This window comes from Dermacentor andersoni, chromosome 11, assembly GCF_023375885.2.
Source record: "Dermacentor andersoni chromosome 11, qqDerAnde1_hic_scaffold, whole genome shotgun sequence".
Classification (NCBI taxonomy): domain Eukaryota; kingdom Metazoa; phylum Arthropoda; class Arachnida; order Ixodida; family Ixodidae; genus Dermacentor; species Dermacentor andersoni.
Window position 1 is genome coordinate 4,118,843 of NC_092824.1, and position 24,485 is coordinate 4,143,327.

General features: G+C 49.2%; 1 non-coding gene across 1 annotated transcript; it reads left to right on the forward strand.

Annotated features, from left to right (window-relative positions):
* Window positions 1-1,614: 1,614 nt before the first annotated feature.
* Window positions 1,615-1,687, forward strand: TRNAS-CGA (transfer RNA serine (anticodon CGA)). The gene has a single exon. It is a non-coding gene; the product is annotated as a tRNA-Ser (tRNA).
* Window positions 1,688-24,485: the final 22,798 nt, after the last annotated feature.

The window sequence follows — 24,485 nt, forward strand, 5'->3', positions numbered from 1 at the left end:
CTGTGTAACACTGCTTGTACCGAATAGACATGAGGAAAAAACACCCCAAGACGGTCCATGTCTTAACAGTTACCGAAGTGAAGGTTACAAGTGAGAGAATGAACAGCGCGATGACACCTGTAGAACATGGTGAAAGCAAGGCCTACACTAGTAGCGTAAAAAGAAACGAAATAAAACAAAGATGACATAATGAAAGAATAACTATGAACCAAAGTAAAGGCGAAGGTGACACTATTGAAAGCTTGAAAACTTGTGAAAATGGCATGAGGGAGGAGTAATAAAACATGGTAAAATATGGTGAAGCTCAGCCTGAACTCGCGAGTGATTACATGTATGGAAAATCCAAACAAACCACGCGTAAAGGGTGGCCATCTTTTTTTATAAGTGGCTGCCACGAAAAAGCGATTTCTTCGCGTAAAAGTGAAACAGAGTGCGTGCTGACACAGTTCTCACTAGATCTAATGATGTGCAATGCTTCGAGCATAACAAAAAGGTCGTGTTTTCCAATATCTTCCAAGCCCTCACAGCATTCATCGGAACTTTCTCGAACGTTATCGTTGGTTCTATCAGTTGTGTATGTTGTCGCCGAACCTTGCGCTATCAGATTGCATACGCGACACCAACAGTGTTGTAAAGGTATGTGAGCACCAGCAATTACGCTGGAAGCTTCGTTGAGTCATGCATGAATAGCCAACGCCCATGACATGTCAATCAGATTTTGACGATCTTTGACGACGCTCGCCGCTATAGTTGTGCTTTCATTGTAACTTGTTTCTTTAGGCAAACGTTTGGCCGCTAAAGTATTAGTTTTGTGAGTCACCCTTTAGCTACTACTCCCGTGTTCTTCTACTTCACTACAACCTGACATTTTGTTAAGTTCAGTCAGGTGCAGCAGGGAATAGAGTTCGTGTCATAGAGGAGGGCAGTGCGGTAGCGTTTTATTTTCGCTCTTAGTATGCAAGTCTTGCAAGGCAAAATGATATAAAGTTAGGCGAGTTGGTAAGGTAACATGACCTTGAATTGTAGCGCGAAGTGACAGACAGAGACTAGAAGCAGACCGAACGAGCGCTCGTCCTGTCTGCTTCTAGTCTTGTATGCTTGGTTGTCCACTCTGGTTTAAAGATGTTTCATGCTGGTCTCATTGCAGCCTCCTGTGCGTGCTGAAGGCTGTCCGTGCTCTGGCATACAGCACCAGCCTCGCCGCTTGCACCTACATGATCCACCTGGACTACAGCAACTACCAGCGCTTTGAAACAACCGTGGCACTACTTCAGAACTCAATGGACGGAACGCACTTCCCAGCCATCACCGTCTGCAACAAAGAAGCGTACGTTCTGTTCCAGAAACTTGATGTCCATGCGCGTTTCAACAAAATGGGTAAAAAGCAGTTCATTAGACTGTGTTCACTATAACCGAAAATAATTAGAATTTGGAAACAGAGCCAACGAAGCCTACGTAAGGCCCGCCGTGGTTGCTTAGTGGCTATGGTGTGGGGCTACTAAGCATACTTGAAGGAAAAAACCAGTCAAGACACACAAAGGAGAAGAGGAGAGGTTCACACCACACCAGTCGTTGTGGTGTGAACCACAACCAGAAAGTGGATGGGAAAACAGCGCCGCGGTAGCTCAATTGGTAGAGCATCGCACGCGAAATGCGAAGGTTGTGGGTTCGGTTCCCACCTGCGGCAAGTTGTTTTTTTATCCACTTTAATTTCCATTAACTTATCGTTTCTACATTCCATTTATTAAGCACAAGTAATTTCCCCTATGTTGTCCTTGGTGTCAGTGTTTGTTGGCTTCTCATGATATGTCCATATAATTTGTGACATTGTGGTAAGTTAATACAGTTGTTAGTGCTTTCCTCGCGTTTTGTGCCGGAAAATTAAATATTGTGATGGGTAGCGGATGATTAAAACGCATTATTGCATTAACTGCGTGAGCAATTTTGACTTTATACGCCTCACTCAGCGGCAGAACAGAAAAGAACAGAACTCTGCATTTCTCCCAGCACGATCAAACACGTCAACGACCCTTGTTGCCGGCGTACCGCTTATGGCACCAGTGGAGCTCAACGCACGCGATATCAAAAAAAAAAAAAAAATCTTGGCACATTGAATGAAATTAAAGCAGTTGGCCCGGATCTCACCTCGCCTGCGCCATTCTCACTTTATATATTTTCGTCATCGTCACGCAGTCACTCTGCGCCGGTGCACTTGCAAACGATTGGAAGATTCCAATCCATAGAGGCGGCTCGTGAAAAGTGCGCCAAAGTTATAGGCTCATCTCACTAACATGTGTCGTATGTAATTAAATGTAGCATATTATTCACACGGCTATCAATGAACCACATGGCAGAGAACACCATCATGATCAAAGAAGAAAATTGCTTCCGTAGGGGCCTATCCTGCACCACGCAACTTGTGGATTTTATCGTGACTTAGGGTTGGAGGGTCGGAAATTAATGCTGAAAGCCAGATCAATTGCTTAACTTTTAGACTTTCGAAAAGCTTTCGATACAATAACCCATTCTTTCCTTATTTAGAAACTGAAGCGGATAGGCGTACGTCACGTCGTTGTTAAATGTATTGAGGATTACGTGTTCCAGCGTAAGCATTGTCATACTGCATGGTAAAATGTCTTATGTGAATTTTACCTCGGATCTATCATATTTTGAGATCATCATCATCATCATCATCATCATCATCATTGTCATCATATTTATGTCCTTTGCAGGACGAAGGCCTCTCCCTGAGATCGCCAATCACCCCTGTCGAAATACATCTAGGTATTACGACATCCGTACAGTTATTTACAGATGACTGCGCTGCATCGAGAAAAATATCCTGTGAAAAAGACGCGACAGTGCCTCACAGCAACTTTGGAGAGAGTATAAAACTGGTGTTTTTCATGGAAAAATGAGTCTGAACAGTAAAACGTATGTCTGTATGCGCTTCACTGAGAAAAGAAAGCTACTCATAAATGACTACAGTATTAACAAGGATTTAGTTACCGAAGTTGATGTTTACAAATATTCAGGTGTCACATTTTCTGCTTACTCTACATAAAATGCACATGTCAATGAAATAGTAGCCAAACATGGGAGGGCGTTGAACTTTGTTCAGCAAAACTGAAACTGTCGCGAGCGTGAGCTAAAACTGAATGCGTTTAGAACTTTTGTGAGACCGATATTACAGTGTGACAAATTTTAATTCGATGGGGGCGCAATGGCAAATCACCCGCGTACTTATATATACATGCATGTCAAAGAACCTTAGGTGGTCCCAATTTCTGGAGTCGCGCACTATGGTGCCCCTCATAATCAGATCGTTTTTAATCGATAAATTAATTTTGTTTTAGAGCATGCCTGTCCTGCATGGGATTCTTCGGCAGGGAAGAAGTTTGGGCGTGTTGGTGGGATACATACAAACTGGGATACATAGCGAAAGACTGACACAAGGACGAAGCAGGAACACGGGATAGCTAGAGCAGGTGACGATTGTGTTAGCACGCCGTCTATTCTTTTATCAAAGAAAGAGGTTGAATTTTTGGGCATAGAAAGTCATATGACTGCTTTTCCTCCTTCCCTTCAGTGTGTCTGTTGCAGTGGCATCCCAGTGAGTGTACATATGCTCACCAGCTGCAATAAATCAATTGTCGAAAGTTTGAGCTCGTCCAGTGTTCCTGCTTTGTCCTTGTGTCATTCTTGCGCTATGTATCCCAGTTTTTACTCATCGGCAAACACTTTGATTTCTCAAGGAAAAGGTATTCAAAGCATAGTGGCCAGGCTTATCCTGGGCAAGTATAGAAGAACAGAGAGTGTACCGTCACGATGCAGGAATTGAGTTGAGAAGAAAGCTAAGGTTCAAGTTATTTCTCTTTACAGTGGAGCTGTTATACGCGAGGTTCTGGCGGCTTGTGTGCGTAGGCTAATAAAAAAAATAGAATGGCGGCAACCCCAAAGCTAAAAGAGCTAAAGCATAAAGCAAAGGTGTATGGCCGGGCATGCCTCAGCTGCATTTAATAGCGAGACGTGTCAAAACGTAGTGATAAAGAAATATTGCAATAAGAAAAGTAAAACAGGAAAATACACTGTTTAGTGTGGATTGTGGTTCGACGTCACGGACTCTATAGGCAAACCGCGTGACCTTCGCTCAGCTCCCTTAGACCCGTGCGACGGGTAGCCCGCGTGCGGTGAACTGCGCGCCCACGATGAACACCGTCGTGAACCGAAAAAGGAATGTACGTGGCGACGGCGGGTGGTGCCTAATACGGACGAAGATCGTGTCGTTGCAAACGTCAAGCGTATGCACCTTTGGTTGGATCACACCTACCGATTCCTCTCCCATCGTAATTGTGGGCGATTTCAACATAGACGTGTCTCAGGCCAGATGAAAAGTTGTTCGTGGCATTTCTCTTGGAAGCGATCGCCAATCAATCTTACGCAAACATCATGTGTGCCCACGACACGCCATCGCTCCTGTATAGACCTCACATTGGCCAAGGACCTCTCCAGCGTCGTAACAGAGCCACTCGCCGTATATCATAGTGATCATAAAGCGACAGACCAAATGATGGTGACCAAATAATAAATCCAAGAAAGCAAACAAAAGAAGGTTAAAAATAAAAAAATAGCATTGAGTATGCAATTTAATAAAACAATGAGAAATTATGAAAAACGCAGTTCACTGTGGTATGTGTCTTATTTTCAATCAACATAATTATTATCAACATATTTATCACTAGTTACAGCTCCGCTGGTCATCCACCTTCACAGGGTGGAAACCCTCTGAATTTTTTTCAAATATTCTACAACAAACTTGGAAATAATCAGGAAATTGGCCTAAAAACAGTTTTGTCTTTCAAGCGCAGCGTTTATACAAAAAAATATACACAGTCCAGGACGTGCCCGTTCGTGAGTTGTCTTTTGCCAAAGTGCATAGCGGAATTGAACAAGCTGTCTGAAGAGAAAGTACGTTGCGGAAATGAAGCGTTGTCTATATTCGTGATGTAACCTACCCTGTTGTAAAACTCAATAGCAATGTGGGGTCAGTTTTAATAAAGAAAAAGAAAGGAAAAAGAGAAAGGAGAAAAAGGCACTTCAAGAAACATGGTTGCTGCCATGGAATCGCTAAACATGACGTTATGCAAATCAGTATTTTATGACTGCTAATTTTTATTAGAATAATATCAAGCATTGGATGACTCAAGCAGGTACATGTACATTATAAATTTCGTTTGATTTATTTTCTCTCTGGGCCGATGCATTACACAGAAGAGTGTCTTCTGCGCTGTGTCTTCGTTGCATTCTGTCGTCGTCGTGCTTTTTTGCACTTTGCCTCAAGATTTACAGAGGAGTAGGTCATATGAAAACAAAAACAAAACACAATTTAGGCGTGTGCTAAGCTTACAACAAGTTGTTAACCAAGGCTTTTTATTGCGGTAGCATTCCTTGGGTACTTTGTGAACTTTCCGGGCGCTATGAATGTATCTGTGTATGTATGTAATTTTGTAGGAAACAGTTTTTCCGACTGCATGAGTCACTGAGCATTCCGTGGTCGAACGGTTCAAACCATCAAACCAATTTTGGCCAATGAGCGAATTGTCACGTGGTGGTGACGTTAAGAACACAGTAGCAATACTGTGAAAGGCAAAACTAGATTTTATTGGGCGAACCTGTGCCCACAAAACAGGCTACACTTATAGCACAACGAAAGCGGCGAACACAGACGGCGATCGTCGAAAATCTGATCAGCGGGTCAAGCGCGTCGGCTTTTCTACAGAATCGTCGAATGTTCCAGACTGATCGTTGGGACCCGCGTGCCTTCCACAAAATTCTACACCATTCGCGTCAGGCGAATAAATCAGATAACACAAGGTTCGGCGACAACAGACTGCGGATAGAAGCATCGATAACTTTCCAGAAACTTTGGATACATGCAAGCGCGTCCCGCGCTGTGCGATAAGATTTGTTAGGCGGCGAAACGTGGTCGCCCGATAAATATAAGTACACGTGTCAATACCCCCCTCTTAAAAAGCATCGTCCCGATGCTACAAATATAAGAGAGCGAAACACAAAAGGACACTTATTAAACATAAGTAACAAAACAACGAAAAGAAATCAAGTCCGAAGGTCAGTTACGCGAAGTCCCAAAGTTCGTCAACGCTGGTGGTACGGCTTGAGTCGCACAACGTGGACAATTTCAGGTCATGAGCGGCGCCGCTGTGAAAGCGAAATGCCGTCTGGCACGACCTCATAGTCCAGTGCGCCAATACGTCGGATGATCTTGTACGGTCCGAAATAGCGACGCAAGAACTTCTCGCTCAGTCCTCGTCGGCGTATAGGGGTCCAAACCCAAACACGGTCACCGGGCTGGTACTCCACAAAGCGTCGTCGGAGGTTGTAGTGTCCGCTGTCAGTCCTCTGCTGGTTCTTGATCTGCAGGCGGGCGAGCTGTCGGGCTTCTTCGGCGCGCTGGAGATAGCTAGCGACGTCAAGATTTTCCTCCTCAGTGACGTGCGGCAGCATGGCGTCGAGCGTCGTCGTCGGATTCCTGCCGTAAACCAGCTTAAACGGCGTGATCTGTGTTGTTTCTTGCACCGCCGTGTTGCAAGCGACTGTTACGTACGGCAGGACGGCATCCCAGGTCTTGTGTTCGACGTCGACGTACATTGCTAGCATGTCGGCGAGGGTTTTCTTCAGGCGCTACGTGAGACCATTCGTCTGCGGATGGTAGGCAGTTGTCCTCCTGTGACTTGTCTGGCTGTGTTGCAGAATGGCTTGGGTGAGCTCTGCTGTAAAAGCCGTTCTTTTGTCGGTGATGAGGACTTCTGGAGCACCATGTCGCAGCAGGATGTGCTCGACGAAAAATTTCGCCACTTCGGCTGCGCTGCCTTTTGGTAGAGCTTTAGTTTCAGCGAAGCGGGTGAGGTAGTCCGTCGCCACGACGATCCACTTATTCCCGGATGTTGACGTCGGAAACGGCCCCAACAAATCCATCCCAATCTGCTGGAATGGTCGACGAGGAGGTTCGATCGGCTGTAGTAATCCTGCTGGCCTTGTCGGTGGTGTCTTGCGCCGCTGACAGTCTCGGCATGTCTTGACGTAACGGGCGATGTCGGCGGTCAGACGTGGCCAGTAATACCTTTCCTATATCCTCGACAGCGTCCGGGAGAATCCGAGGTGCCCAGCGGTTGGATCGTCGTGTAGGGCGTGCAGTACTTCTGGACGCAGCGCTGATGGTACAACAAGAAGGTAGCTGGCGCGGACTGGTGAGAAGTTCTTCACGAGCAGGTTGTTTTGTAGCGTGAACGCAGACAACGCGCGCTTAAATGCCCTAGGGACAACGTCGGTGTTCCCTTCCAAGTACTCGATGAGGCCTTTTAATTCCGGGTCTGCTCGCTGCTGTTTAGTGAAGTCTTCCGCGCTTATTAATCCAAGGAAGGCGTCGTCGACCTCGTCGTCTTGCGGCGGGGGATCGATGGGGGCACGTGATAAGCAGTCAGCGTCGGAGTGTTTTCTTCCGGACATGTATATTACCGTGACGTCATATTCTTGTAGTCTGAGGCTCCACCGGGCCAGCCATCCTGAAGGGTCCTTTAAGTTAGCTAGCCAACACAACGCGTGATGGTCGCTGACGACTTTGAATGGCCTGCCATAGAGGTAAGGGCGGAATTTTTCTGTAGCCCAAACGATGGCGAGGCATTCCTTTTCAGTCGTAGAATAATTGCCTTCCGCTTTTGACAGCGACCGACTAGCATAAGATATCACCCGTTCAAGTCCGTCTTTCCTCTGGACTAGGACGGCACCGAGTCCTAGGCTACTGGCGTCAGTGTGGATTTCAGTATCGGCGTCCTCGTCGAAGTGTGCAAGTACCGGCGGCGACTGCATGCGTCGTTTGAGTTCTTGAAATGTGTCGGCCTGCGGCGTTTCCCACTTGAACTCGACATCACATTTCGTTAGATGTGTTAGCGGCTCCGCGATGCGTGAAAAGTCTTTCACAAAGCGCCTATAGTAGGCACACATGCCAAGGAATCTGCGCACTGCCTTCTTGTCGATTGGCTGCGGGAACTTTGCGATAGCAGCTGTCATCTGCGGGTCGGGGCGTACTCCAGATTTGCTGATGACGTGGCCTAGGAATAGAAGCTCATCGTAAGCGAAGCGACACTTTTCCGGCTTCTGAGTGAGCCCTGATGACTTGATGGCCTCTAATACTGTCGCAAGCCGCTTAAGGTGATCGTCGAAATTTCCGGCGAAGACGACGACGTCATCCAAGTAAACAAGACAGGTCTGCCACTTCAATCCTGCTAAAGCAATGTCCATGACGCGCTGGAACGTTGCAGGCGCCGATCACAGTCCAAATGGCATAACCTTGAATTCATAGAGGCCGTCTGGCGTGATGAAGGCGGTTTTTTCGCGATCCCTTTCGTCGACTTCTATTTGCCAGTAGCCAGACTTGAGGTCCATCGATGAGTAGTATTTAGCATTGCAGAGCCGATCCAATGGGTCGTCTATCCGTGGGAGGGGGTATACGTCTTTCTTCGTGATTTTGTTCAGTCGACGATAATCGACGGAGAAACGTAGGATTCCGTCCTTTTTCTTCACTAAAACAACTGGAGACGCCCACGGGCTTTTCGACGGCTGGATGATGTCGTCGCGCAGCATTTCGTCGACTTGTTGTCTTATAGCTTCGCGTTCTCGCGTGGAAACTCGGTAAGTGCTCTGGCGTAGTGGTCGAGCGCACTCTTCGGTTATTATGTGATGCTTTGCGACTGGTGTTTGTCGAATCCTCGATGACGTCGAAAAGCAGTCTTTGTATCGTCGAAGCAGACTTCTGAGCTGTTGCTGCTTAATCACGGGGAGACTTGGATTTATGTCGAAGTCTGGATCGGGAACTACGGTCGTCGGGGTAGATGCAACAGAATCCGAGAGGACAAAGGCATCGCTGGTTTCCTGAATTTCCTCGATGTATGCGATCGTCGTGCCCTTGTTGATGTGCTTGAACTCCTGGCTGAAGTTTGTCAGCAACACTTTCGTGTTTCCTCCGTGCAGTCGAGCGATCCCTCTTGCGACGGTCGAGCAGTAAACGTTGGTCGCCTTCGATGACGCCTTCTACGTCAGCGGGTGTTTCGGTGCCGACCGAAATAAGAATGCTGGAGCGAGGCGGGATGCTCACTTGATCTTCGAGCACACTTAAGGCATGGTGACTACGAGAGCTCTCCGGCGGTATCGCTTGATCTTCACAGAGTTATCGACTTCGACTTCAGGTCGATGAATGCGCCGTGTTGGTTTAGGAAGTCCATGCCGAGAATGACGTCGCGTGAACATTGTTGGAGGATAACGGAAGTGGCAGGGTAAGTCCAGTCATGAATGGTAATTCTTGCCGTGCAGATTCCACTCGGCGTGATGAGGTGTCCTCCAGCGGTCCGAATTAACGGGCCTTCCCATGCAGTCTTAACTTTCTTCAATAGGGCTGCGATGGGTCCACTCATGACGGAGTAGTCGGCTCCTGTGTCTACTAAGGCGGTAACTGCGTGGCCGTCGAGAAGCACGTTGAGGTCGGTGGTTCTTTGTCTTGCGTTACAGTTAGGCCTCGGCGTCGGATCACGGCTGCGTCGAGTTGACCTGTAGTTGGTACGTGGCGTCGTCAGGTGGTCTTTCTTCAGCGTGTTCTTTCCTGCCAGACTTCGTCAGGACGGCGGTGTAACGTCGTTGTGATGTCGTCGATGTAGTCTTTTCGGAGTCTTCGTCGGCGGCGGAGGATCTTCGTCAGTTCGACGAACAGCAACCGCACCTTCATCGGCTGCTGCTTTTAGTTTTCCGGATATGGGCTGACGGACCGACCCCGGGCTGGGCCAGTGTATGGTCGGCGCTGTGGCGACAGGTAGCGGCCTGGTGGCGGCGAACGGGACGGTCGTCGAGGGCTCCACTGAGCAGCGGCGAGGTAGTCGGCGATGCCACGAGGGCGTTCACCTTCCCGAGGGGGCGGTGCGTCGACGGCGAACCCTTGCAATCCCAGGTCGCGGTATGGGCATCGGCGGTACACATGGCCGGCTTCGCAGCAGTGGTAGCAGAGCGGGCGGTGGTCGGGGGCTCGCCAAATGTCCGTCTTCCTCGCGTAGCTGCGCTGGGCGATGGGTGGGCGTGCTGGCGGCGGCGGCGGTGGATGACGGAATTGCGGCGTTGCAGGGCCCTGGCGCGGTCGCGGAGGGGGACCTTGACGGCGTGCGACGGCGGCGTAAGTCATCGCTTCTGGCTGGGGCTGCGGTACTTGTGGTTGCACCTCAGGAACACCAAGCAATCGGTGCACCTCTTCTTTCACGATGTCGGCGATCGAGGCCACTTGAGGCTGCGACGATGGCAAGACCTTGCGCAGTTCTTCGCGCACAATGGCCCTGATGGTCTCGGAGAGATCGTCCGTGGCCAGTAATTGAATTCCTGTGTAGCTTGTCGGCTTGGTGCGTCGGTCGAATTGCCGGTTTCGCAATTCCAGTGTCTTCTCGATGCTCGTCGCCTCACGAAGAAACTCGTCGACGGTCTTCGGTGGGCTTCTTACCATTCCGGCGTAAAGTTCCTCCTTTACACCACGCATCAGTAGGCGTTCTTTCTTCTCCTCGGACATTTCTGGGTCGGCGTGGCGGAACAGACGGCTCATTTCCTCAGTGAAGATCGCGATCGTCTCATTCGGCAGCTGCGTTCTGGTCTCCAGTAGAGCTTGGGCTCGCTGTTTTCGCACGACGCTTGTAAATGTTTGCAGGAAGCCGCTTCGGAAGAGGTCCCACGTCGTCAAGGTGGCTTCTCGATTCTCGAACCACGTCCTGGCGGCGTCCTCCAATGCGAAATAGACATGTCGTAGCTTGTCGTCGCTTGCACAGTTGTTAAACGTAGCGACCCTCTCATACGTTTCCAGCCAGCTTTCCGGGTCCTCAAATGTGGAACCGCGGAACGTCAGTGGTTCCCTGGGCTGCTGCACCACAATGGGGGACGCTGGGGCTGCCATTGGGGTTACCTTGGTCACAATCTTCTTGGTCTTCTCCGGTAGAAGTCCGTGCTCCGGGGGCAGCTGTTGAAGACGGCGGCTTGCTCGATGGTCCGGGACTACGCTGGTGTTCTCTTTGCGGTCCGGGCTTGGCTCACAGCTTGTCGGGGGCGTCCGGTACATGAACAAATAGCACCTCCATCAGATGTCACGTGGTGGTGACGTTAAGAACACAGTAGCAATACTGTGAAAGGCAAAACTACATTTTATTGGGCGAACCTGTGCCCACAAAACAGGCTACACTTATAGCACAACGAAAGCGGCGAACACAGTCGGCGATCGTCGAAAATCTGATCAGCGGGTCAAGCGCGTCGGCTTTTATGCAGAATCGTCGAATGTTCCAGACTAATCGTTGGGACCCGCGTGCCTTCCGCAAAGTTCTACACCATTCGCGTCAGGCGAATAGATCAGATAACACAAGGTTCGGCGACAACAGACTGCGGATAGAAGCATCGATAACTTTCCAGAAACTTCGGATACATGCAAGCGCGTCCCGCGCTGTGCGATAAGATTTGTTAGGCGGCGAAACGTGGTCGCCCGATAAATATAAGTACACGTGTCAATATTCTCAAGTGTACATACGTGTCGCTGTTCAATGCACCCCTTTCACGCCAACATGGGTCACTGTAGATGCGGAAACTGCGTGGGCACCGCTGTTCGCAGAGACTCTCACGCCGACTTGGAGCCCTAGGCATGTGCCACTCGGTCTGTGCTGGTGTCCACAACACGCTCAACGAACTGATCGAAGCTCACCCCACCGCTCAGGTGCAATGCCTTCATCGTTCGCCGACCGGTCGCTACATCCTCTCTTCTATCGGTCATGACACCTCCTCTCACTCACCAGACCTGGTCTCACTACCACATGGTATTAGGGCAGTCTTCTCCATCAAGCTGCTACCCAAGAATATGCTCGCGGGTCACCACGACGCTCGTGGACACACCCGTGCGGCCATGCTTCACACCAAGTGCGCCGACCACCCGGCCGTCGCCTACGTGGATGCGGCCCGATGCGCCTCGCCCGGGGACGCCTACGCAGTCGTCTCCGTCTCGCCCTCCTCGGGGCCGACAATCACGGCCACCACCGTTCGAACGCCCTACGTCGTCGAGGCTGAGGAGGCAGCCATCGCTTTAGCCGCCACCTCGACCCACGCCAGCGTAATACTTTCCGACTCTAAGCACGCCATTTCCAATTTCGCCTGAGGTCTCGTCTCGCCTACCACCTTACGGCTCCTTCACCCACTACTACTGGAAGACGAACCGCGTCACATTGAACTGGTCTGGGTACCAGCCCATTCGGGCCACTCCGGCAACTAGTCGGCTCACCAACACGCTCGAGGATTCTTCGACCAAACGGTAGGCCCCTCCGCGTCGGACCCGCCGGTGACGGAGCCCCTGGTCATCTACCACGACATTACCCAGCACTATCGCCTCGGACGGTAAGCCTACCCACCACCTCATGGCAGTCTTCCCAAGCGGTCTGAGATCGCCTGGCGTCGCCTCCAGACCCGCAACTTTCCGTGCCCCCTACTGTATTCGCACATCCACCCTGGTGTCACCGATCCACGTTGCTGCCTGTGCGGCGACGTTGCCTCGTTCAACCACATTTTCTGGCGCGGCCCAAAAGATTTTCTGGCGCGGCCCCGCCCGCGGACCTCGTCTCGCCACCCCCCACCGACGAACAATGGGAGGCCCTTCTCACCAGCACGGACCGAGACATCCAAACACGGGTCCTGGCACGAGCTGAAGACGCCATCGTGAAACACAGCCTGGCAGCCCACGTAGCTTAACTTCCCTTATCTCTTACCCCTTCTAATAATAAAGTTGACACTCACTCACTCACTCACTCACTCACTCACTCACTCACTCACTCACTCACTCACTCGCTCACTGACTGACTGACTCACTCACTCACTCATCAATGAACTTTTTGATGTCAACTTGGGTGACAGAGTATGTTCCAGTAGATGTGCCGCTGTTCTTTGAAGGTGTGTGCCAGGGAGGTGGTCCTGAGCAAACTGCTAAGAACTTTGCGACGCCGTATAATAAAATATTACGATTTAGTGGCAAGTTAACTGCGTGTTTGGTTTCTTTCATTACATAAGCCTTTGCAGCCATTGCATGCTTATACTTCCCTCGTAAATCTGTCCGTCCAATAGTAACACGTGACACAATGTGCATGAGATTCTATGGGCTATAGATTTTGTCACGTGCTAAGGCAAGCGCAAACGACTGAACAGCAGCCGGACACGAAGGAACGGTTCTCTAACTGGCGCTGGAGGTTTGCCTTCGTTTTCTGGTTCACCGTTTTTGCTGGGCACGCTATATTGACCGCTTGCGGGCTCAGAACACCAGATGCCAGGATTCCCTTTCCCTCTGAAGCACCGACAAAACAGAAGACGTACAAAGAAGGTACAAAAATTAGGCAAGACAAACAAAAATTAATAAAACACGCCGTACGGACATGCACACGGGAGAAAAAAATGCGCTCTACGGTCGGGAATAAGAAAAAAAACCTCGGATCGTAGTTATTTTGAGGACTCGACTACAGCAAAAAACGTTTGGCTGAACAGTACACGTTTTTAACATCACTGCATTATGTACGGCTTTAGGGGGACGACATGTACAATCTCTGCGAGTGGTAATCAGCGCTATAGTGATGGCATGTCTCGGTTTGAAATTATTTCATACTTCACGTCGCTTACGCGGCTCAGTACTTTGTATGGTCCAAAGTACTTGTCGAGGAGTTTCTCGCTGAGGCCTCGCCGTGTAATGGGGTCCGAACCCAAACTTGGTCACCACGTTTATAGGTAACTTGTCTATCGTGGAGATTGCACCTTATTGCACCTGCACACTGCTGCTGTCTTATGTGCACACAGGCCAGTTTACGTGCTTCATCGGCGCGCTGAATGTACTCCTCGACGTCAGGAGCTAACTGGTATGTCTTCATACGAAATCATGGCGTCTAGCATAGTTCGAACATTTCGACCATAAACAAGGCAAAGCAACGTGAATCGTGTAGTTCCGTGCGTCGCAGTGTTGTACGCAAACGTTACGTACGACAAGATTTCGTCCTACGTTTTGTGTTGCAAACGCACGTACATAGGCATCATGTGTGTCAGCGCTTCCTTTAGTCTTTACATCAAGTCCTCAGTCTGAGGTTGATATGCAGTGGCATTCCGTTGACTCGTATACTTCAATTTGAAGATGTCGTCCAGAAGCTTTGCCGTAAATGCCGTCTCTCGGTCGGTAATGATGAATGACGGTGCGCATGCCGAAGCACAATGTGATGTATAAAACAGCTGGGCAACCTCAGATTCGTTCCTGCATGGTAGCGCCTTGGTCTCAGCGTAACGCGTCAAGTAAGAAGTTGCGACAATGATCCATTTTTTCCGGAGGAAGACAAAGAAAATGGTCCGAGAAGGTCCATTTTAAGTGGGTCGAATGGCACACATAATGGATGGGTGGGTTGTAGAAGAGCTGCAAGCTTGAAGGGTGGTGACTAGTGGCGCTAGCATTCACGGCATCCTTTCACGTAGTGTTTAACGCAAGCAGCCAGTCTCGGCCAGTAGTACAATTGTCGCGCCCAGTCCACAGTCCTTGAGTAGCCCAAGTGTCTAGATGTCGACTCGTTGTGGCAGGCTAATATGATGTCATCGCGAAGGGCTTGAGGCACTACTAGAAGATGCGATTTGTCGCCGGCATCTGGTGTTTCTTTTGTATAAAATGCCCTCTCGTAGGCAGAATGTAAACAACCTATGCGAAATACGGCGAGGAATCGACGCGATCCCGCCTTCCAAGTCATCGATGATGGGCCTTAACTCAGCGTCCGATCGCTGCTTAGCGAGCAAGTCCAGCCCGCTGAGAGCTCCCAGGAAGGTGCTGTCGTCTTCCTCGTCTGCATTTTTAGATTTAACAGGTGCTCATGACAGCATGGTATCAAGTGAAAGAAATGCTTGAAGACGTGTCATATAGCCTGCCGTCATTCCGCCTGGTCATCACCAGTCATTCCTATTAAAAAGATGGCATGCTTCAGTTTTGTTTTGATTATTGGAAGCTAAACAACGTCACGACGAAATGCTTGCACCCGTCGCCTCGTTTCGACGATTTTCTGGACAGGCTGAGGCACGCGAAGTATTTCTTCTCTATCGACTTCAAGAGCGGCTGTTGGCAAATTGAAGTAGATGAGCGGGACCGCTATAATCTGCTTATGTAACTCCAGATGGTTTTTACGCGTTTCGAGTACTTTCTTTCAGTCTCTGTTCCACTTCAGCCACATTCCAGCGAATGATGGATGTGGTTCTCGCTGACCTGAAACGGGAAAGCTGTCTTCTCTATCTCGATCACGTCGTTTCCTTTTCGGAAACTTTTGCTGGGCACGCTATGCTGACCATTTGCTGACTCAAAACACCACATGGCAATAAATAAATATTCTCACAAAATATCCCTTGATGATGTGCACAGCGTCGCCGATGAAGACAGCACGACCAGATGTCGTGGATCCTCTAAATCTTGCGTGCTGATTATCCACTTCTTTTTCAGCGCCCACCACTTCCCGAACACGCGTCACAGTGGTAACTTCAATTTTTGCTTAGTACTGCCTCGTGACACCTACGGGCATTATCTCCCAGGCAAAAGAAAAGTGCCGAACTGGTGGTTGCTAAACTAGAAAGCACAGAAGAACAGTGCACTGTGCGTACAGGAAGCCTAAGGCACTATTCAGCGTTCTGCGAAGTGAGACTGTAGAAGGGGTGTGAGATCGAGACTGCACTGCCTTAACGCATGAATTATGGTTTGAGGTGAGCAACGTGGACTATCTCTGAGTCATGCTGTCGACTCCGAGGCGACATGGCACCATCCACGATGACCTCGTAGTTCACTAATTTGGCGCAGCACTATGTAAGGTCCAAAGTATCGACTAAACAGCTTCTCAGACAATTCCTGGCGACGGATTGGAGTCCACAATCACACTTGGTCACCTAGCTGGTATTCAACTTTTCAATGCCGATGGAAGTAGCGCTGTGCGTCCGTACACTGTTGCTTCATGCTCTATATGCACGCGAGTCGACGAGCTTCTCCTGCGTATTGAGTAAGTTGCTCGGCGTCGGAAGCAAAGCATCAATGACGTGCGGTAGCATGTCGTCTAGCATGGTCTGAACCTCACGACCGTAGGCAAAAGGGAACAGCGTGAATCATGTGGTTTCCCGAATATCGGTGTTGCACGGGAATGCAACGTAGGGCAGGTCCCATTTTTGATGCTGAACGTCTATATATTTAACATGTTATCGGATTTTTTGTGTAGCCGTTCCGTCAGTCCATTGGTCTGCGGATGATAGGCAGTCATCTTGCGATGCTGCGTGCTGCTCAGCTTGAAGATGCCATATATCTGTTAAGCTGTAAAGCAAGTTCCTCTGTTGTTAATGGTGTATGAAGATGCACCATGTTTGGGGACTTTGCAATATAGAGAAAACTGAGCAACTTCGTAGGCCATGGCGCATTGTACAGGTTTTGTCTCGGCGTAGCGTGTTAGACAGTCTTTGGTGACTGTAATCCGCTTGTTCACGCAGGCTGACAAGGGAAAGAGTTGCAGCAGATACATACCAATTTGTTGGAACTGTGGGCTACGTGGTTCGATAAGTTGGAGTAAGCGCCTGGCTTTATGGACGGCGATTTTCTGCGTTGACACTCATGGCACCTTTCCAGCTAACCCTTGACAGTGGTAGAAAGTATGGGCCAGTAGTATATCTGGCATACTCTGGCAAGAGTACATGAAAAATCCAAGTACCCAGATGTATGCTCATCATGGCAGGCAAGCAAAATGTGATCACTGAGGCCGACAGGTACAACTAGCAGATACTCGTTGTCAAAGGCACTCGAGCTTTTCCTGTACAGGACACCGCTACTAAGACAGAAGGTCGAAAGATTGCGAGAAAGCTGTCGAGGTACTGTAACATTCTTTTCTTCTAGTTGATTGATGAGAGGGCGTATTTCGGTGTCCTCGTGCTGCCATAAGATAAGGTCAGATGCAGTGAGGGCCCCAAGGTATCCGTCATCTTCACCCATGTCATTATTGCGAAGTTCAACTAGAAAGGGCGACCGTAGAGATAAGTACGATATTACATAATGACCCCCATAACTGCGAAACACGCTTTCTCAGAGGTGGAGTAGTTGTTTCGGCGCGCGAAATATATCGGCTGGCATAAGCGATCACTCGTTCAACGCCTTACTGATGTTGGACAAAGACAGTGCCAAGACCAATACGGCAGAAATTAGCGGCGAAGCGGCGAGAGCACGCCCACAGATCGAGAAAGCAGCGTACTGGTTTATTGTTGTGAGGAACCGGAAAAGCAGGTACAGCAGATGTTTTGTCGGGGTCCGGCTGAACGCCGTCCGTGCTTACGACATGCCCGGGAAACTTTAGCTCTTCTTAACCGAAGTGACACTTTTCTGACTTTAACGTGAGATCAGCGGAGCGGATCGCCTCAAGTACTATCTCTAAACGCTTGAGATGTTCTTCGAAGGTCGCCGCAGACAACCTCGTCATCTAGGTGCACTAAACAACTGCGTCCCTTCATACCACTCAGAAGAGTGTCCATTCTCTGGAGTGTGGCCGGTGCAGAACACACGCCGAATGGAAGCAGTTTAAACTCGTAGAATCAATCCGGGTTAACAAAGGCAGTCTTTCGCGATCTCCCTCTCCAACTTTGAATTTCCAATATCCAATCTTCGGATCTATGGATGAAAAATACATCGTTCGCCGCAGTCGGTCTAATGAATCATTGATCCGCACAAGTGGATAAATGCCTTTTTTGCGACGTTTTCAACTTTCTGTTGTCAACGCAGAACCTAAGCGTTCCATCTTTCTTTTTCACGAGGAGCTCTGGCGATGACCAAGAGTTTTGGGATGGTTGTATGGCCTCATAGTCAAACATCTTGTAGCAGAGCTGAGTCACTGTGACGTTGCGCTGCTAGCAAGACGGCATCGTGACCTGTGACGTCACGCTCCGGTTTCCATATATGCAGCATAGATGCGGCATCTGGATTTTGGCAGTATCAACTGCACGAGTCCAGCTCAAAACTCTGCACTATGACCACGCCGTATGGCCGCTATCGGTTTCTTCGAATGCCGCTTGGCATCGCCTCGGCCCCTGGGTTACCGTGTGTAGAGTTAGTTATGGACGATACTGCTCTGGGGAAGGACTAAAGAAGAGCACGATTACCACTTGAAACTCTTGTCGACTCGCTGCCGAGAACGCAATTTTACACTGAACCTCAAGAAATGCGCATTCTCGCAGCCCCATGTGCGTTACCTGGGCCATATATTCAGTACAGAGGGCCTGCGAGTAGACCCGCAACGAGTGCAAGTCATACTACAAATGCCGGCGCCCAAGAACAGTCAGGAGCTGCAAGTTTTTTTTGGTATGATTATTTTCGCACAGCGATTCATTCCAAGCATGCCTGTAGTTATTGACCCGCTGACAACCTTACTGCGCAATGGCATTGCATGGGTATGGACCGAACAGGAGGAAAAAATGTTTTGAAAAGTGGCGGAAGTCCTTGGCGCAAGCACCTGTTCAAGCACCTGGCGCAAGCAGCTACTTCTACCCGAAAAAAAAAAAAACTTCACCCTCTCAGTCGACGCGAGCCAATTGGGTGTTGGTGCGGTGCTCCGTCAAGAAGGCCGCCCTGTCGCTTTTTCGTCTCGGTCAATCACGGACGCACAACAGCAGTATGCGCAAATTGAAAAAGAAACGCTCGCGATTGTGCACGGTTGCGCGAAATTCCACGATTACATTTACGGTCAGCCAGAAGTAACGGTTGAAACTGATCATCGCCCTTTGGTGTCGATTTTCAAGAAGCAGCTGCTCCCAGTACCCACAACGCATCTGGTGCCAGAGACGGTGCCCTGCAGAGCCGTTCACCGCCGTCTGCAGGTAATCCGTCAGCGCCAGAAAGTCTACTACAACCGAGGCTCCAGACAGCTGCCCCGCCTATCGCAGGGGCAACAGGTAACAGCGTACGACACTCTTCACCGGACCTGGGCATCTGCTGTCTTCCTAAGGGCAGCGGAAGCACCACTGTCAGCGATCCTGAAAACGGAAGACGGCCGGGAGCTCAGGCGGACCCGAGAGCATCTAGGCGACATGGCTCCACAACCACATGATCCTCTAGAGTCTTCACTTCACTTTATTTCCTTAAAGTCCCCAAAAGTGGGTGTTACATTAGGGGTGGGTTCTAGAGAGTTGTTAAATTTGCCACAAGTTATTAACGAGTCAGGTACATGGATACACTTAAAAGAAAAAGACGTTATGGACAGGTGATTGAAACAATCTCGTCGGGAAGGCCATTCCATTCTGAAGCTGCGCGGCAAAAAAAAATGACGTAGAAGAAGTTTTGGCGCCAGAACAGGGTCGGGTAACTTGAAGTGGATACCCCGTGCAGGGGGAAGTGCGCGCGGCGGGAGCGATGTAAAATGGATGGCTGAAAGAACTGTGATAAAAGTTGTGATAAAGTGATAGTACGCCGATCCTGTGGGGAGAAGAAAGAGTGGGTGAAGACCAGATTCATTTTTAAGGAATGACACGCTGATATCGTATTAATAAGAATAATGAATGAAGCGAGCAGCACGATTTTGCACTTCTTTGCTCGATGTACCGACCACTCCGGAGTTCCGTGGCGAGGACGTGGATCGCTCACCTCCACCAGAATGTTACGTGTAGAAAGACACAGACGGAAGAGGCTATTTACAAGCTATTTACACTGCACTGGAGCCAGAGCACCAGGCCTACATTTTCTCGCGCCAAGGGCACAGACCCACTTCGTCGTCGTTCTCGCGGCGGCTCGTCCCTCGGGTATCTACCGATAATATCGTAATAATATGTTAGACGGGAGGCATGCGCTTGGATACTGCGCGTGAAAGAATGGAAGCAAGACTTGTTTAGGGCATTTGAGAAGCAAAGATTTACAATGCCCCGCTTAACCAACTTAGAATGGGCCGACAGACAAAACAAAAGTGGCTTGTTCCCTCTGGGCTCGTACATCCAGCACAAGCAATCTCTTAAGGTACGAAGTCGCAACTCTAAAAAAATTAACGAGTTATCTACCGTTAGGTAAACTTATCGATACTGAATCACCAACTCGTCCAAGCTTCCACCTTACCGAATAATCAAGAATCTTTAAACACATCTGTAGCCACATTGCACACATGGTGTGTAGATTGGCAGACTAAAATTAACTACAAGATAACAGTCGTAATGAGAGTGATGAGAAAAGGAAACCCTTTTTTGTTTACTTACTGTATTGATGGTCATGCATTGTTGGAGGTCCCTAGACATGATTTCTCAGGAATAATACTCACATTTGATCTAAAATAGAATGACCATGTCGAGTACAGGGTCGTGCTTTATGAAAAGGAACAGGCGAGTGCGTGGCCCCTCCTCTGCTGGATGGATAGATGTTATGAGCGTCCCCTTTTGAACGGTGCAGTGGGTTGCGCAACCAAGCTCAATCTATTATACTGCATAGTGTCCTACCTAGGTTAAACCATAAAAAAAGAAAAAAGGAACGTTATGAACTCCCACAACCAAAATTTCTGATCCCCTATTGTGAACTGTTCTTTTGTACGTCTCCGTCTTTTGTCGTTTCCCTACTTTTATGCCACCAATCCTCCAATCGCCTCTTACTAATCCCTATTGCGGGCATGTTTACTTTTCCACTGCCCTCGCTGAACCCAATGGCTTCAAGGAAGCCAGTAGTGCCTAAATCTACCGCTGGGTAGACGTCTTCACATTCTAATAAAACATGCTCCATAGTTTCCCTAGCTTTACCGCAGCAAGCACATGCTTTTTCTTCCTTCTTATATCTCGCTTTATAGGTGCGTGTTCTAAGGTATCCCGATCTCGCTTCGAAAAGTAATCAGCTTCCCTTTGAGTTATCATAAATGGTTTCCTTCCTGATTTCGTTTTTTCCTCTTAAGTAGTTACTCATGGCAGGTTTATTTTCCTTTGCCGCCATCCATGAGAATATGTCGGCCTCTCTGACTTTCCGCTTGACGTTCTTTGTTGCTGTGTTGCCCACCCTACAGGCCGCATACTTGCTTAGGCTGCTTAGAGCTGAGGCTGAGATAAAACCCCTCAATTTTTCAAAAGTAACGCCATTCTTATATCTTTCCGCCACCCCGCTCACCCTGGCGCCTCCTCCTCCACGCCTACTGTCGCCCCAGCCTCCACCGCTCCCCCATTGACCAATCTGTATCACGTGGAAGCAGGCGCCGCGCTTTTGTAGTAGTAGTAGTAAAAGACTTTATTGGGGTCCTGAGGAGCTAAGCGGGGGCCTGCAGGTCTCTACTCAGCCGTTGGCTAGCCCCATGTCGGAACAGAGAGGCCATGCCTCTCCGCTCGTTCACGGGCCCTCTGGACAGCCAGGAGCTGGACGTCGCGTCTCGGGTCTGTGATGGCCTGCGTCCAGTCTTCTTTGGTAAAATCCGGTAACACAGGGCACTGCCAGAGCATGTGATTTAATGAGCTAAATTCAGTGCCACAATCTGGGCAGACTGGGTCAATCTCCGGGTGGAGCATGTTCAGAAAGCCCCTGGAGGGGTAGGACCCCGTCTGGAGCATGCGGAGCGTGCTAGCTTGTGGCCTGTTGAGCTTATTATGTGGGAAAGGAAAACTCTGCCTCTTCCCTCTGTAATGAGAGGTGATTTAACGAAAAGTAACTAGCGGATCACTGTCGACGAGCTCTCCCGAACTCACCCGAGACACCATCCCGTCGCGGCATATGAAACCTCGCGCACGGTCGTGGGCTATCTCATTGGGGTTCAGGTGACCTGGTAATACGTCTGCTCCCATGTGAGCTGGGAACCAGACTATGTGGTGAACAATATCAGAGGGGTCTTTGCCGTTTAGAATCCTGGCTGCTTCTTTGGCTATCAATCCCGATGCGAACGCTCTAACGGCTGCTCGGGAGTCCATGTACACCGTAGTGCGTTTTGAGTCCAGTAATGCGAGAGCTATAGCAGCCTGTTCCGCCACATCGACCGAGGAGGTCTTCAGCGAGGCTGCCGAGAGGAGTTCTCACCTGTCATTGACTATGGCTACGGAGAACTTGTTGGCACTGGCGTGTCGCGCCGCGTCAACAAAGGTCTCTGTTCCGGATATGTTCTTTAAGAAAGTTCTAGCCCTCACCAACCTTCGACCTTTATTGTGTTGGCGGTGGACATTCCTTGGAAAGGGTCTACAATAAAGGAGTTCCTTGTTTGAATATCGAGTTGCGTGGTATTTCCCTGATTGAAGCTAGGACGGAGGCCTGCCGCATCCAGAAGTCTTCTGCCTGCTTTGGAGTTTGATAATCTAATAATTTTTGCTGATCTTCGTGCTTCTATTAATTCCGAAGTTGTGTTGTGTACTCCCAATGTCATGATTTTCTCTGTGCTAGCCTTGATTGGCACGCCGATCACCCTTTTGATACTTTTGCGCCTAAGCGTGTCTAATTTATTCATCTACGTTTTCGTCCAAATGAGGGCCGCGACTATGTAAATGACATGGCTGATGAGGAAAGCATGGTGAGCCCAATGGAGTATATTCTCGCCTATGCCGCCTTTCTTGTTGGACACTCTCATAATTAATGTAATAATGTTCTCAGTTCTCGTGGTGAGTTTGGCTATAGTCTTAGCGTTGCATCCCCTTGAGTTTATTGAAAGCCCTAGTATTTTGATAGAGTCTACTCTCGGGAGGGTGCGGCATCTCTGGTACGAACGCTAATGGGCACCTGATCGAGTGGGGCGAGTCCCCTAGCACCTCGTCTAGCCTGTCTGTACAGCAGGAGTTCCGACTTTCCCGGCGAGAGTGCCAGTCCCGTACCTTGCAAGAAAGACTTTGTAACATCCAATGCCTCCTGTAGAGCTTGTTCAACCGTAGCCTCCGATCCTCCAGGACACCAGATTGTAATATCGTCAGCATATAATGCATGACCTACGCAAGGAATTGCTGCAAGCCTTTCCGACAACTTGCGCATTGCTATATTAAACAGAAGGGGTGAGATAACTGGCCCTTGGGGAGTACCCCTGTTTCCGAGTGTAAAATATTCCGAGACTGATTGCCTCAACTTTATGGCCGCTGTCCTGCTCTCGAGGAAGGATGCAACGAAGGAGAATTTAACTCCTAAGTTCAAGGCCGATATCTCCTGCAGGATATAGTCATGTCCAATTGTATCAAATGCCTTGGATAGATCCAGTGCGAGGACCCATTTTACATCTTTGCTTTGAGAGTCGATTATTTGTGTTTTGAGCAGGAGCATGACATCCTGCGTTGAAAGCAAGGGCCTGAAACCAACCATATTATAGGGGAATAGTTAGTTGCGCTCAATATGTCTCGATATCCTGTTATGCACTGCATGTTCCGCTACTTTGCTAATGCAAGAAGTAAGAGAGATAGGACGGAGGTTCTCCAAGCTAGGTGATTTACCTGGCTTGGGGACTAAGACCACTGTGTTCTTCTTCCAACTCTCCGGTACAGCGCCCTCCTCCCATACCTCATTTATCTCCTTCACTAAAGCTTGAATTGCTTTGTCGTCCAAATTTCTTAAGAGCCGGTTTGTAACTCCGTCGGGGCCTGGGGCAGACCTTCCGTTTAAATTCTGCAGCACTTCCCTGATCTCAGCTTCCGACAAGGGGACGTCCAGATCTGGGGCAGGCGCGCCCTCATACTGAGGGAGGGGAGAACCTGGGCTTTGGCTAATTGGAAGGTATTTGTTCGCTAGTTTCCGAAATATGGAGGCCTCAGAGATGCCTTCCATTTTTTTCTTATTAATTAATCGGTCTATGACTAGTCTCTGGTTACATTTGGATTGTCCATCGTCTAAGAGATGTTTGAAGAGGGTCCATTTGCCTCCTTTGCGCATTTTTCCATCCCCTACCGAGCAGGCGTCTCTCCATTGCTCTTTATTAAGTTCGGAGCAATGCTCCTCAATGAGTTTATTGAGCTCCGCGATCTTTTTCCGTAGCCTGCGATTGAGTCTTTGTGTCTTCCATCTATCGAGCAGAGAGCGCTTGGCTTCCAGGAGATGCGCTAACCTTGCGTCTATCCCTGGGGCATCAAAATCCGTAACTATTTCATTGGCGGCCTTCTCGACATCCATCTGTATGTGTACAAGCAGTTCACTGAACGTGTCGTATACTGCCTCATCGTCACCTCTTATTTTCCTAAAGAAGTCCCAGACTGTGTATTTATAGGTTTTGGGAGGAGCTGCTATTATTTCCATCCTGAGTTCTATTATGCAGTGGTCGCTCCCCAAGTTCTCCTGCAAGTTGGACCACGTGGCCACAGCATTTCTAGTGAAGCTGAGATCAGGCGTTGTGTCTCTGGCGACCGAGTTTCCCAGCCTCGTGGGGAAACCTGGGTCCCAGACCAGCGTCAGGTTTAGGTCTGTACTCGCTGCAACTAGGTTGGCCACT